At 45.7% G+C, this 15,762-nt stretch overlaps 1 long non-coding RNA gene across 1 annotated transcript in view; it reads left to right on the plus strand.

The window, feature by feature from the left end:
* Positions 1–266: 266 nt before the first annotated feature.
* The window catches only part of LOC123585750, a 137,169-nt gene continuing 121,673 nt past the window's right edge, over positions 267–15,762 (plus strand). Inside the window, exons 1-2 of the long non-coding RNA XR_006706400.1 lie at positions 267–893; positions 2,104–2,140. This is a non-coding gene — a long non-coding RNA (uncharacterized LOC123585750). The remainder of the gene's footprint in view (positions 894–2,103; positions 2,141–15,762) is intronic.

Here is a 15,762-nt window from a genome sequence, read left to right on the forward strand (position 1 = left end):
GTACATTTCTTCTAAATAAAGTGACACCGGAAGGGAATTTCAGAGGGATCTTTAGGAAGGTAGTTTGGCTGAAAATAACCTTATGCCCGATTTCTGAAGCCAACGCCTTAGGTCACTGTGTGCGTAGTAGAGCCAGAATCTCCAGCGCACTGTGAACAAGGGGAGTTGGCAGAGAGGAGCTACCACTGCAGACCCATCCTGGTGGGTTTACAACGTGTGGGAGACTTATGGGGGGGGAGGTGTTGTGGGGGTGGGAACTGAGTGAAGTCGGGGTAGAAAGAAGCAGAACCAGTCAGACAGTGTACAATAGAAGAATATTCAGCTCTTGCACCACTTGGGGGAAGGTAACGACTTTGAACCTTTCACTTCCATTTTCCGGAGGGAATCTAGAAAGAACCTAGCATGGGCGAGGCGTCACATTGGGACGCCATCTAATGTACATGCCTGTCCCCCTCCAGTCCTGGCAGGGCTCTAGGGGTCCAGGATCGGCCAGTCTGCAGTAGAGGTGAGAGAGTGATCACAGCGGGTAGAGGCCGTCAAGCCAGGTGGGCGCCCTGGACTCTAGGGCTCCTGCAGCAGGGAGGACCGCAGGGGGCGCTGCGCGTGGCAAGTGCAGGCACCTGCGATAAGACCCCGCGTGCGGACGAGATACTCCGCCCTGCGGCGGGAGGGAGGGAGGGAGGGCTGGTGAGCGTTGGCCTTCAGCCTTCGTCTCCCAACGCCCCGGGGCGAGGCTGGACTTTCCACTGTTAGCTGGACGAGGGGAGTCTTGAGAAATGGCGTTTTGTTGTAATCGGGTGTGTGCCACTCCCCGGCCCTGAACCGAATGTGCAAGAAAGATTGGAGGTTGTGAAATCCAAATCGGAAGACGCTGCCTCACTGCGGATACTGTGGTAAGAGTGGAAATGGGGGCCTCAAAGGCCGGGGTGGGGGGGGGGTGGTCAGCGTTACCCAGCACTTGGCAACTGTGTGTTACAAAGAAATGCAAAGTAAAATAAAAGGACAAGGGAAGGATATTTGGATCTCTTTTCAAGGAAGTACAGAATGGTAGGCAATGTTTTTTAAATGTTTTAAAAACACTTGGGGAGCCTGGGTGGCTGAGTCAGTTGAGCGTCCGACTTCGGCTCCGGTCATGATCTCACAGCCTGTGAGTTCAAGCCCCGCGTCAGGCTCTGAGCTGACGGCTCAGAGCCTGGAGCCTGCTTCGGATTCTGTGCCTCCCTCTCTCTCTGCCCCTCCCCTGCTCATGCTCTGTCTCTCTCTCTGTCAAAAATAAATAAAACATTTTTTAAAAAGTTTTAAAATAAAAACACTTAAGGTGAAAGCCAACGAAAGGTTTTAAACAGCAAGCAGTCATATGGCTGCACAGAAGTTTAAATGAAAGGCATAGGTCAAGGACACAAAGGCTGAGAAATGATACAGCAGCCAGAAAAGTGCAATTGTCCTAGCCAAATGATAGAATGAAGAAAAGGTCTAGGGGAAATATAAAAGGGAACAGAGTGTCTTACAACAAGAAAGGAAAAAAAAGTACCAAGTATCAGATATGGGGATGAAGCGTCTGGATAGCAGAAATATGGACTCCTAGAAATGTGTGAGAAGCAGCCAGAAACAGGAAAAAATAATGTAGAAAGGAGAAAGGGGAAGGTGTAAGCATGAAATTTGGCCCCTGGTAACCCCCCCCAAAATGACCATCTGTTCACCCAGAAGATAGCACACCCCTCCCTCAGGCGATGGTCGTGACCACCTTACAGCCATGGACTTCCTGTGGCTGGACATTAGGGTGTATTGACCTGATTGCAGTGAGGGAGGGCGCTCCAGAGGACCACAGGAAGGAGGGAAGCATCTTTCCTCAGGATACTGAGGAGAATGTAAGAGAAGGGGCCACTTCCAGATTGACTGCTGGTTCTCAGGCAGCATTAGGAGAAGCTGAGATTAACTGAGAATTGAGTGCTGTTTGTGGCTGAGCAGTGGGCTATCCACGGTGATAAAGGTAAATAGCAAGGTAGGTCTGGGAGCGTCATTGATACGAATCAATTAGCACTCAGAGAGGGTTATTGAGGCATTTTACAGCCTAGACAAAAATATTTTCTGTTTATTTTGCAGCTGGCCTTATCTGTCTGTCCTCCCAGCATGGTTAAAGGTAGGGCTGCTTTTTTTCTTTTTCGATTTGAGCTGGTTTTTACTGTTAAGTATCAGTCAGGTGTTTCTCTTTCAGTCCCATTTTGGCTGAGAGCAGACAATGTCAGTCCATAGGACAGTATTCTGTGAAATCCAGATCTTCCCCATAATCTGGGTTGATCTAAAGGCAGTTCAGAGAACATAACCTATAGTCAGATGAAAGGAAGCTTCTCATTCCTTCTGTTGCCCAATCAACTGTTGCTCATGTGATGGGGCGATGGCTATGCACTAGCTTCTGATCTCTGGAGGTCACACATTTGAATACTGCAACCCAGACAGGTAGTAGTAGAATAGATTATGATCAGGGTGTGTTATCCATTTCTAAACCAAGAGATAATTTACTCAAAATTATGCCAAGAAAACAGGTTCCAGCCCCAATCTGCAGAGCCTGTAGAACCAGATACAGGGGTATTAGCTAAATTACCTAATCTTTTGATTTCCATGTTTGTCCCTCAAATCTTTTGAATAATGTTGAAGATTCTAAAGAGGTCTATAGGAATGCAGGTACAACACTCTTCAAAGATGACCTGTGTTCTACCTTGAGAGGCCTGTATGGCATCTAGAGGGTTCCATTCTCAACCACTGCCTGTCTGATTTTATGAACCTTCTGGATGAAGCTTTCCATCACCTTAGTGACAGTGTCTAGTTCTCTTGCTATTCTCTGAGCCAGGGCTCATAGGATTTTTCTCATTCTTCAGGTCTTTTGTAAAGTATGGAATGAAAAGGCATGTGAAAAGATAGCCCCAGATTCCTTTTGAGTGGTGAAAGTTTTTGAACTCAGATCAAAATCTAAAGTTTTTCTCATTCTTAGAATCACACAATCTAAGGGAATTTTATGGGTCAAGTGGACCCTGGATGATCCTAAAGGCAGGCATTAGTTTACCAAAATAGCAGATCTCTGTCCAATTTTCGTGTGACAGCTAATAGGCTTTTGTGCTGCAAATCTGATCCCAGTTACTAGGGGCCGTCAGAAATCTGTCTTTGGCCAAAATGCTACTATGGAGTTGTCAGATGGTATTGTAATTTGTCAAGTGTGATTCAGGACCAAGCAGTGCAGTTTTTAGTGTAGAGATCAAGTAGATCTAAACCAGAATTACTTGGACCTGAGCCTATATACTATATTTAAAATAAGATCTGTAGGGGCGCCTGGGTAGTTCAGTTGGTTAAGTGTCCAACTTTGGCTCAGGTCATGATTTCATGGTTTGTGGGTTCGATGTGGGCATCGGGTTCTGTACTGACAGCTCAGAGCCTGGAGCCTGCTTCGGATTCTGTGTCTCCCTCTCTCTCTCTCTCTGCACCTCCCCTGCTTATGCTGTGTCTCTCTCTGTCTCAAAAATAAATAAAAGATTTAAAAAATTAAAAAAAAATAAGATCTGTAAAAGGAAAACAGCCTCTAAATATATTCCCTCTGTTTCCCAGTACTCTCTCAAATTCTATTTCTGTGAAGTTTGGTTATAAAAGCTCACTCCCACGATAGGCACCCAAGTGCATTTACAAGAATTGGTTTCTCTGCCCCCGTCGGTCAGTTAATTAATCATAATGTATTCTATTCTTTTGAGAAAAGGTCCGCAGCAGGGTTTGGGGGGTTTAGGGGAATGTGTGTGCCTGTGTGTTTGCCTAAGTGTGGGGAAATAGGTTCTACTTACATAAATGGATCAGAAAAAAAGCTTAGGGTGGAAAGCCACCACCACAGGGGAAAGTGCCCAAGGTTAGGTAGTGAGATATTGTAATGGAATCACAAGTAACTTGTAATATCACCTGCAGGAAGTTACTTTCCATCTGACACCAATATACTATTGTACTTTACAAATCCACTTGCCCCCCCCCCCCAGACCCTTTGCTTCTTACGCATACAAGTTATGATTACTGTCTGATTGTTTTCTCCACATTCATCATGTGTGTAAGATCTTGTTTTCTTCACATTCACCATGTGTGTAAGATCTGGTTTTCTTTCGTTCACCATGTGGGTAATATCTTGTGAGCTCAATAAATACAGAGACAAAACACCTGTTCGGGGCTCTTGTCTCCTCCCAGACATTAGCGTTTCTCGTATTCAGTTCTGTGTCTGCTCTCTTGCTGGACAAGGGAGAACTCCAGACTGATAGTCTGTGACACCCAAGTGCTGGTTACATCACATCCATCTGACTTTCTCCTCAGGTCACTTGTTGGATGTGTGACTTTAAGCAAATCGCCTCATCTTTCCTTATGTGCATAATGAGTACCTATCGGTCCTTCACTCAATCAATATGTACTGAGAACCTACGTGTACCAGGCACTGTGCTAAGTCCTGGGGATACTAAGTGCAAAAGTGGACTCTGTGCCCCCAGAACTTACGCTCTACAACAATTAACTGATTACTAATAATTAATCAGATTATCAAAATAGTCGCAATTGGGACACACCAAGGTACAAGGGAAGATGTGTGCTGCCCCAGGTCTGGGAAGATCACCCAGGGGAGGTGATGCTCCCTGCAAAGGATGGGACAGGAAGGAAATGCCTACCGGGCAGAGGGAAGGCACAGGAAAGGGTGGGAAGGGCCTGGTGAGTCAGATGGCCTGGCCGCTGCCTCCCCTCTCTGATCCTCCACCTAGTTCCTTCAGTGTGCTGAATCTGGGAAGGTCATGAAAAGGGACCCATGTCTTAAAAGTAATTAGCCTCACAAGAAGTCCTCTCCTGTCCATTCCTGGGAAATGAAGCCGCTAATAGGCTCTATGGTAGCAGGGGAAGTGCCTGCCTCAGGGGAACCGGTCCCAGCAGAAACCCTCATAGCTCCCTGCTGCTCAGAGACCCCCCCCCCCACGCACCTATGGCTCCTGCCTCCACTTCTCGTTCTCTCCACTGGCTCCTTCTGCCTGTCTGACTGCTTATTCTGACCTCTTCTGCGCCTCACCAGTTTGTTTTATGAGTGGCCATTGTGGTCTCCTTTAGTAGCTCTCGGCTTCCTCCCCCCACCCCACCGGCTCCCCCTGCTAAGGGAGATGGGCTTGCTCAGTGGCCCACTGTCTGAAGTTCATCTCCCTGGGTCAGGCATGCACCTGACACAGGCTCCAAGGTGCTTAACCTGGTTGTATGGGGTGGAAGTAGGAAGGTGAAATACACAGGAAGACCACTGCCCCTGGGCTCCTTGGGAAAGGCAGGCACTTCTGAAGAGCTTTACAACCCAGAGTAACTCCCCCTGAGAAAGTTCCCCACAGCTGAGGTGGATGTGCCTCCTGGCATAGTGCTTGCCAATCTCTGTTGTACCTGCTGCCCTGCTTCCTCCCCGGATGTTAGCCCTCTCGGTCGGTTGGCTAGGGCAGCTATAACAAAGCACCACAGACTGGTTTCAGAGTTAGTAGCTTAAACCACACTGTGGAAAGGCGTGAGCATGACCAGCGTGAAGGGATGCAGAGAATAGCACGGTCAGTATAAGATGTTTATTTTGTTGAGCTGTAGGAAATGAAGTTGAAGGTCAGGCCCATTTCTGGAAGCCCAGAGTGCCCAACTGAGGCATCCGGAAATTACCCTGCAACCAACATAGCTGCCCTGAGAAGTCTTGAGCAGAGGAAGAACTTGAGGCAAATGGCATTTTAATGTTAGTGTAAAATCTGGCATTAGGCAGCTTCTGTCTAAAGATATGCAACTTTTATTAAGAATTTGAGAAAATTGTGAATTAGGCAGGGGAGGGAGGGGGAACCTGCTTCTTTCTGGTCAAAGGTTGATCTTTCTCATGATGTAACATTAGGTAACAGTATCACTGAGGCCTCATTTGAAAATCAAATCCTTTAGGGGCACCTGGGTGGCTCAGTCGGTTAGGCGTCTGACTTTGGCTCAGGTCATGATCTCAAAGTTTGTGGGTTCGAGCCCCATGTTGGGCTCTGTGCTGACAGCTCAGAACCTGAAGCCTGCCTCAGATTCTGTGTTTCCCTCTCTCTCTCTTTGCCCCTCCCCTGCTCATGTTGTCTTTCTGTCTCTCTCTCTCAAAAATAAATAAACATTAAAAAAATTTTTTAATAAAATAAAATGGACTTCTTTAGAGGTACCTGGGTGGCTTAGTCAGTTGAGCGTCCAACTCCTGATTTTGGCTCAGGTCATGATCCCAGGGTCGTGGGATTGAACCCAGTGTTGGGCTCCACGCTGAGCCCCTGAGCATGGAGCCTGCTTGGGATTCTCTCTCTCTCTCTGTCCTTCCCCCACTTACATGCACACTCATTCTCTCTCTCTCAAATAAAATCAGCAGGTCCTTTTATGACATGACAAGGTCATTTTCTAGGAGGTGTCAATCACTACCCTTGCTTAAAACTTTTAAAGAGTTGAAGTCTTTCTACTGCCTTCCAGGAGACCCCAGCAAGTGGCTCTCTTCTTTTATTGTTTTGATTTCACGTGGTTACCTTGCCCTGCTCACGCTATCACTGATCTGTGTTTGTCAGAGATTCTCTTATGGTAATTGATTAAAAACAAAAACAAAAGACTAAAGCTACCAGTTAAAACCAAACGTTTTCTAAGCCCAAGTAACTAGAGAGGTAGGGATGCAGCTGGCCTCAGTCATGCTTGGAACCAAGAACTCCAGTCCTTCAAATCTCTCTTATGTTGGCTTCATTCTTTCAGGCTGGCTGGCTGCACAAGACCCACAACCTGAATGGCTACATCCTTAATTTCTTCCAAAGAAGACAGAGGACCTTCCTTACCAGAATCAATTACAAAATTCTAGGGAAACACTGGTTCATTTACCCACCCCTGCCCCAAGAGATGCTTATGATTGACCTAGGAAGGAGAAAATCCCTCCTCAAAAGAAGGGGGTGCTAATCTAGGCTGATAATAAAGGTCTCTTTGGGGGCCTCAAAGAAATTAGTTTTATTTTCAAGCATTTTGAGGCTGTTTGGCCCTGGTGACCCCATAGCCTGAATTTTCCTGGACGGTTCCAATTTCATTTAATGTAAGTTTTCCTCAATAAAGATGATTTTTAAGTATATAACTATGATTTTTGTACACTTTTGTACAAATTTCATATGAATGAATGAACAAATCTGAAAATGATTTGTCAAATCTTATGTCCTTGGTTTAGAAAACCTGATGTATTATTGCTCTACTATAGAGCATACTAGAGAAATTAGCAGAAATCTCTGGATCTTCCTTCTGTCATAAGAGTTCTTTCATTTGTCTGTCGACCCACTTGAATGGAATCCTTTTGACCTTGAATTCTGCTTGATGATCAACCAGGTCTGGGGTATTATGGACGTATCAACAATTGGTGAAGGATGTATTGAGAAATAATGTTTTGCACGTTAGACTCTATGAGGTGTGGAGCCCTTTTTGTTGGTTGCCTGATAAACATCATTCCAGGTTCCTTTGAATGAGACTCCTTTGAGATTGTCAGGCACCTTGCAATGCCTACATCACGATTCCCCCTCTTTTGGCTTCAGACTAAACCTGAGGCTCTTGATCTAATGGCACTCTCTAATGGCCAAGGGTAATGAGATGGCTGGAAGGATGACACTAAGGACAGGAGCTCGTGAGAAAGTAAAGGCACACAGGACAGAAAGAACCCACACCTGGGATTGGAGGATCACTATAAGAGTGAAAAGGAAGAGATGAGTCTGAGGGACACTGTGAAAGAAGAATCCATGGAACCTGCTGACTAAATGGATATACAGAGAGAAGAAGAGTGGGGAGTTGAAGATGGCTCAATAGTCTGGCTCTAGTCTGTGATAGCAGCAGAGGAAGTACTCAACCATTAATAGAAATGGGGAATTTGGACGGGGTGCCTGGGTGGCTGAGTCATTAAGCATCTGACTTTGGCTCAGGTCACAATCTCACAGTTCGTGAGTTCGAGTCCCACACTGAGTGAGCACTAGCCCCACTTTGGGTGAGCCCCACTTTCTCTCTCTCCCCCCGCCTCTCTCTTTCTCAGCCCCTCCTGGGATTCTCTCTCTCTCTCTCTCTCTCTCTCTCTCTCTGCCCCTAGCTCACTTGCACCCTCTCTCTCTCAAAAACAAAACAAAACAAAAAAACAGGTCAAAGATCAACCCAGTTAGGGGTCAGAGGGCACCAGAAAAGTCACACAAGTCAGTAACAAAAATCTTCTCAGGTTATCTTCACATACTTGTATGTAGCCCTGGCAATGTTTGAGACTAATTAGCTGGGACATAGCCTTTTCTTCCTTTTTTCTTTCTATTTTTTAACTTCTTATTATAGAGAACTTAAAAAACAAGCAAAAGTAGAAAGAACATAATGAGCACCCGTGTTCCCATCACCCAGCCTTGACAATGATGATATCATGGTCCATCTCGTTTTCTCCCAACCTGCACCCACTTCTCCCTGCACTGGTTTTGAAGCAAATTCCAGACATCATATCTTTCGTAATAAATATTTCAGTATGAATTTCAAAAGATAAGGACTCTTTTTTAAGAAACATAAGCACAATACCATTATTATGCCTTACAAATTGAGTAATATATTATTAATATCAAGTCAGGTTCAAATTTCCATTAAAAAAAAAACAGTTTATTTGAATCAGAATTCATTTTAGACCATAGATTGGGATTGTTTGATAGGTTTTTAAGTCTCTTTTACTATGTGGATTCTCTCCCCCGCCCCCCATCTTCTCCCTTTATTTTTGAAGAAATGGAATTCTTTGCCCATAGAGTTTTCCATGCTCTTGGTGTGCTTTAACATGTTCCTCTGTCTCCTGTATGACCTAGAAATTGGAAGCCCTGATCAGATTCAGACCCATTTTTTATTTTAAATGTTACACAAAAGATGCCCAGAGAAGGTGTTAGAGAGAGCCATGGCTGTGGATGGAATCAGCAAGAAGGAGTATAAGGAGAGGGCTCTGAGAAAGGGCAACATGGAAGGGGCAGGTAGAGAAAGAGACTCTCCTGGGCAGGAGAGGTGACAGGGCAGGTAGAGCAAGGCTGAAGTGGGATGGCCAGCTCACACCTGGGGGCTCTTCTGGGACCACGCTGGTGTCTGCACCTCGGAGCTGCCCATGGGAGCAGGGGCATTGCTCACCCCTCCTCACCTTCCATAGAAAGCAGCCGGCTGGCTTCTCCTCTAGGGCCCCCACCTGTCTCCTCTTAGGAGCTCTGGCAGTCTGGGAGGAGAAAACAGGAGGAAACAGGGTTGTCCTCTAGAAGTACAGAAACACAGCCTGGGGTGCGTGTGCAAGACCATGCTTTTCCTCACTACTTGGGACTGGGCTCTTCTTCCGAGTGCCTCCTACCCACTGTCCCCACTGCCGTGTACCGCTTTCTTGCTGCCTGTGAAGGTTATGTGTAGTCACCCTTGTTCTGGGGCCTTCCATGGTAGAACCTGTGGACACTCCATCCTGCAGCACAGGCCACTACTGGGCAGACACGCCTGGTCTCAGGCTGGTGGATCAAGACAGCGTGGTCACCTGTGTCCCGGTAATGCCCATTTGGCTGTTTTGCTCTGCCTTGCTGCAGAGCCAGGAGCATCAAGTTCTTTGTCTTGGAAAGTTCTGGCAAGAGGTTGGGCCCATCACAAAGGTCTCTCTTTAAAAGGAAATGCTGGTCAGGGCTTCTGAGCCCTAATAGTAGAAACCTGTGAGCTGAGAAGCACAGTCCACTGAGCTCCCCTTTTCCAACTGCCCAGACACTTCCAAAATCTCAGCATCAATCACAGCTTTATTTGGCATCGAAGGCCTCTGGCACAAGGTTAACTCAGTACTAACAGATACCCAATGGCTCTCAAAATGTACTATAAAATACAGATTACTATAAAGGATACCATGGCTTCAACATGAAAATTAAGCTGTTTAGGGAGTGGGACAAAGGATAGTTCAGTTCTGATGAAGGTTGAGAGGGTTCCAGCAGGGGGAGCAGCCCTGGGCAGGTCCAGGTGGGGCTGCAAAGTGGGGGCAGCCCAGCAGGAAGCCCCTGGGTCTTAGCAAATGGCCAGGATGGGGAAGGCAGGACATATGCAAGGAAAGGAAACTATCATTTTATTGAGCGTTGAGAAGGCGTTGTGCCGGTGCAGAGATTCATACAAAGATTAACTTCTGGGGAAGAGGGGTTAAAAATTGCTGAGGTGGAAACCGGCGTCTTTTGTCACTCCTTTCCCTTGAAGATAAAACCAGTCTGTGCTGAATGAAAGAAGACTTGAAAGAAGCGGATGTGAGGAGCAAGAAAACCCCTCGTGACTGGCACCAAACTCGCTGCCAATATAGCTCATTCCTCAGCCTCAAACAAGGCCCGGGCGTAAGGCTGGCATTAGTCACAGCTGGCTCTGAGGTGCCTCTGGGCTTTGCTGGAGCCAAGCCCAGGGACCAGGAAGGGCTTTAGCCCACTTCCCTTAAGATTCCCACAGGCCACCCAGTCACCACCTCTGAAAGTAGGAGGGATACCTCTCCACCAACCATCCAAACTCATTCCTGGCAGAAATTCTGCCAGGAACTACTTACAGCCAAATGGAGCCAGGCTGGCTATTTTTAGGACGGGAGCCATTTTCGCTGTGCCCACTGAACCGGATGCAGGACTCTTGAAGCCCTCGTGGAGAAGCTGCAAAGGCTGTTGGGTCCGCCTTGGTGAATGGCCAACCTCTTGAACTCCCCTGCAGGCCCGGAGCCCCCAGGACAACCTGTGGTGGTGTGCATGGGAGACTGTGAGGCTGGCTGACTAATGGGGGCTCTGTGCTAGTGAAGTCTGCCTTAGGCTTTCAAATGACCATAGGGTGCTAACAGACGCAAAGCAAAGCAAGTTGGTTTTACTGACCACAGAGTGTAGATTTCACTTTTTTTTTTTAATTTTTTTTAAATGTTTTTATTTATTTTTGAGACAGAGAGAGACAGAGCATGAGCAGGGGAGGGGCAGAGAGAGAGGGAGACCCAGAATAGGAAGCAGGCTCCAGGCTCTGAGCTGTCAGCACAGAGCCCGACGCGGGGCTCGAACTCACACACTGAGAGATCATGACCTGAGCCAAGTCGGACGCTTAACCTCCTGAGCCACCCAGGCGCCCCTGTAGATTTCACTTCTAAGGGATCTGGATTATCACCAGTTTTGTTTCCCTGTAATAGAAATTGCTTTTTACTGCTTGTTGCTTTGTTATTTTCTCCCTCTGATTTAGACAAATAATATAGGGAGAGTGATTAGAGGGGGAAAAAGCCATGGGAAACATGCTTCCAAATCACAGACCTGAGAAAAGGAGAAGAGTGGGAGAGGCTTTTTCTGCTTTTAATTGCAGGTGAATTACGCAGCAAAGTGCTATAGAAGCGAATTATGACACCAGAAATTCTCTGCCCAGCTCTGGTTGTTGATACATTTTAATCCTTATGTGCGACATTAACAGTTTTAGTGTATCTTAATTACCTGCCATCTGGCCTATTTATTTTAAATATAGCTTCTGAATTCATGGATTTTTATGTGCTTTTTTTTGTTTATATATAGATATGTGTATATATGTCTATATGTGTACATGTATATATATCTTTTTTTCATAATCTAAAGTAGAAACTCAGCACTTATTTTTAGAAGCTCATTCTTTGAAGTCGAAAGAGACAAAAATGTATTTCCTCTCTTAAATTTATTTGTTTGATAGCCTGAAATCATGAAAGCATCCAAGATATAAAAGTCCAAGATTCAAACCTTAATGTCTGTAAGATACCAACAGATAAAATATAGCGACCCAGTTTTCTCTCAAAGTGAGATAGATATGTATATGGATAGATTAAAATGGCCAGCATGCATGTAGCACTTACTAAGTGCCAGTGTTAACTCATTTAATCTTCACAACAGTTCTAGGGAGTAGGCACTGTCATTACCCCATTTTATGGATGAAAACATTGAGGCACAGAGAGGTTAAATAACTTGCTAGGGGTCAAACACTAGGAAGTGAAGGAGCCAGCGCATAAATTCAAGCTGCCTGGTTCTAGAGCCACGTTCTTGTTCTATATTAAGTGTCTCTCAAAAAAAAAAAAAAAAAAAAAGGCCCTCCCCTCCTTAGGATACAGAGGACCCTCAAGACACCTGCCTTGAACTGAGTCATTGTGTGGGTATGAGGCTCACGAGTTAAGGAGCTTCTGGGACAAGAATAAACAAGGTGCAGAGAAGTGAAGTCTGCCCCAGACACTGTGGCTGGTATGTGGCTGTGGCTGGACAGGTTTCAAAGTCATTGTGTAACATCAAGCACACACTAAACCGCTTTGAAGTATTTGTAAATAAAGTTCTTAGAAAAAAATATTTAATAATTGAAAGGAGTTTTAAAATCACCAGCTATGTGAAAGCACATCTTTAAAGCAAACCATAGTATAAATAAATATAAGGTGGTAGCATTGGTCTTACGGAAATAACACAATTCTTACCCTCAGTAATTTTAGAATCTTTTTTTTTTTTTTAATGTTTATTTTTGAGACAGAGAGAGACAGAGCATGAACGGGGGAGGGTCAGAGAGAGAGGGAGACACAGAATCGGAAGCAGGCTCCAGGCTCTGAGCCATCAGCCCAGAGCCCGATGCGGGGCTCGAACTCACGGACGGCGAGATCGTGACCTGAGCTGAAGTCGGCCGCTTAACCGACTGAGCCACCCAGGCGCCCCAGTAATTTTAGAATCTAATAAGTCATTGTGATGCACACAAAAGTTTACAGGTTTGATTAGTATTGTTGAAATGGCATCTGGCTCCATAACTAAGTCCGTGACAAGTCCATGACTTGTTGCTCTTTGTGACGCTCTGTATCTTCCTCTAGATTATAAATTCCCTGAGAATGGCCACCTTACCTTGTTCCCTGCTCTAGAACAGTGGCTGCTACTCAGCAGGTGCCCAATAAATGAACACTGAAGAAAGGAATGAGTGAGTGAGTGAGTGAGTGAGTGAGTGAATTTGCCAGTCTTGTTGAGGCCATGGACTTGGGTAAGCAATTTGAGGATGAGATTGCCATTGAAAGGATGGGGCCGAAGGAGGAGACGGATAGCAAGCAGCAGGATAATGGTGACCCCAGAAAGTAGAGGTCCGTGAGAGCCAAGACTACGGGTACAGTTCAGGAAGTGGTGAGCAGTGTTAGGAAGCACCGCAGAAAGATTTAAAAGGGTGAGAGTTGGGAAGACACTGTTGCTTTTGGTTTTGGGGCTGAAAAGAAAGGGTAGCCGCAGGAGAGAAATTGCAGTGGAATCCCATTTGCACGGGACTTAAGGAGTAATTGGGACACTAGACAGGAAATTTGGCAGCGAATGGAAGGAAAAAGAGATGACAGCACTGGACATTTTCTTGTAAATGCAAGGACATTGTTAATTCACTAGAAAAGTGTCATGTTGTCACTTTGTTGCTGTCTCAAGTGGAGGCTCCCTCTCACTTGTCCTTTGTCCTAAGAGAACAAAAGGGGCCTTGAATTTCACAAGTGCCCTAGTGATGCATCTGAGAGCCTGGGCTTTGGAATCAGAATGCCCTAGTTCAAATCTCCATTCTTCCTATTTACTAGCCAGCCTTGAGACCTGGGAGAGATTATTTAATTCCTTAAATTTTCTCATAGGTAAAGTGGTGATTCAGTCACTGAATGTTCTGAAGCTCCTACCGTATGCCAGACACTATTCTGGCAGGGGAGGTTAGCACACCACGGGAAATAGGTCTCTGGACAATTCCAAAAACATGAAGCCAACTAATATTTTTAAATTATGTCTTGGCTTCCACTTCCAGGAAGATGGAATTAGATGTGCTGTTTCCTAATGCTCCCACTAAGTACAACTAAAAACCTTGGACATTATTTATAAGACATAAGAAGACTCTGAGGGTGCCTGGGTGGCTCAGTCGTTAAGCATCTGACTTCGACTCAGGTCATGATCTCACGGTTCAGTTCGTGAGTTCAAGTCCCACATTGGGTGAGCCCCATTTCTCTCTCTCTCTCTCTCAATATCTCTCCCCCTGCCATACCACCCTCTCCCTCTCTCTCTGCCCCTCACTTGCACCATCTCTCTCTCTCTCTCTCTCTCTCTCTCTCTCTCTCTTTCTCTCTCTCTCTCAAAAAAAGAGAAGACTCTGAAAGGTGGAGAGAAGACAACCAGACCAGAGACTGTGGGATCCAAGGCACAACCTGGCAATGAGTCCTCCGAGTTTTCTTTTAGCTTCATATACACAGACTTCTAGCTTTAAGAAGCTGGCAACCTAGAAGTGCCAACAGGAGCAAACAAAAACTCCCCAACACAGGCCTATTCTTTCTAAGCAGAAGTCCAGGAAAGGGGCAGCCTAACAAGACGAAAACCTTTTAGACAGTAACTACTTGCTCCAGCTAAAAACCACAGGAAGAACAGTGGCCCCACTCTCACCCACAGCAGCAAAAGGGGGATCAGGAGCCTAGACTTCCTGCTTTACCAAGCTATATCAAAGGGCTCCAACTGCAACACACACACACACACACACACACACACTCACACACACACACACGCTGAGGTGCTATCAGAGAAGGCCATAGACAGCTGGGACTTTTATCCTCACATGACAGTAACAAGGCCTTTGTCACCACAGTGTCAGTGGAGACCACATGGGGAATCTGAACTCCACCCACAGACAGCAGTAACAAGGGACTCCTCCCCCTCCCTGCTGGAGTGGTGTCAAAGGAGGCCTAGTGGAGAGTTGGGACTTTCGCCACTGCCCAGGGATAATTAGGCCACCTTCCTGTGGTGTCAGCGGTAACAAGGCACTTCTGCCCCTCCCAGCCAGGGTGGTATGTATGAGTGGATGCCCAGTGGGATCTAGAACTCCCATCGCTGCCCAGAAGTAACTAGGAGCCCCTAACAGTGTGAACTCAGATCAAGTGGTGAATGTGGACTCCTCTCTGACCTTGGCAGTAACAAGGCAGTGCTCCTCTCTTCCTCTGCCAGATTGGCATCAGAAAAGCCAGTTAAGGGGTGCCTGGGTGGCTCGGTTGGTTGGGCGCCCGACTTTGGCTCAGGTCATGATCTCACAGTCTGTGGGTTTGAGCCCTTCGGCAGGCTGTGTGCTGACAGCTCAGAGCCTGGAGATGCTTCGGATTCTATGTCTCCCTTTCTCTGTTCCCCTGCTCTGCTCATGCTCTCTTTCTCTCTCTCAAAAATAAATAAACATTAAAAAAAAATTTTTTAAGCCAGTTAAAACACAGGTTTAAGTAGGATCCAGACTCTCATAATATCCAAAATGCCCCACTTTTCAATTGAAAACCACTCATATACCAAATATTAGAAAACTCTCAGAAGAAAAAAAATCAATATATGCCAACACTAAAATGACAGAGATGTTAGAATTACCTGACAAAGGTTCTAAAAAAGCCGTCTTAAAAAGCCAATTACAGACATGCTTGGAATGTGAAAAAATTGAAAGTCTGAGTAAGGAAATATAGTCTCAGTACAGAAATAAGAAGATATAAAGAAGAACCAAATGGAAACTTAAGGACTAAAAAATACAGTAACTAAAGTTAACTCAGTGGTCGGGCTCAATAGCAGGATTCAGGGACCAGAGAAAAATAAAATCTATGAACTGGAATATACAGCAATAGAAATTGCCCAATATGAATAAGAAAGAAAACAGACTGGAAAGAAAAAAAAAAGAGAAGAAAGGAAGGAAGAAAGGAAGAGAAGAAAGAAAAGAAGGAAAGAAAAGAAAAAAAACAACAACAACAGAGGCTCA

This window comes from Leopardus geoffroyi, chromosome C3 (genome assembly GCF_018350155.1).
Source record: "Leopardus geoffroyi isolate Oge1 chromosome C3, O.geoffroyi_Oge1_pat1.0, whole genome shotgun sequence".
In the NCBI taxonomy this organism is placed as follows: Eukaryota; Metazoa; Chordata; class Mammalia; order Carnivora; family Felidae; genus Leopardus; species Leopardus geoffroyi.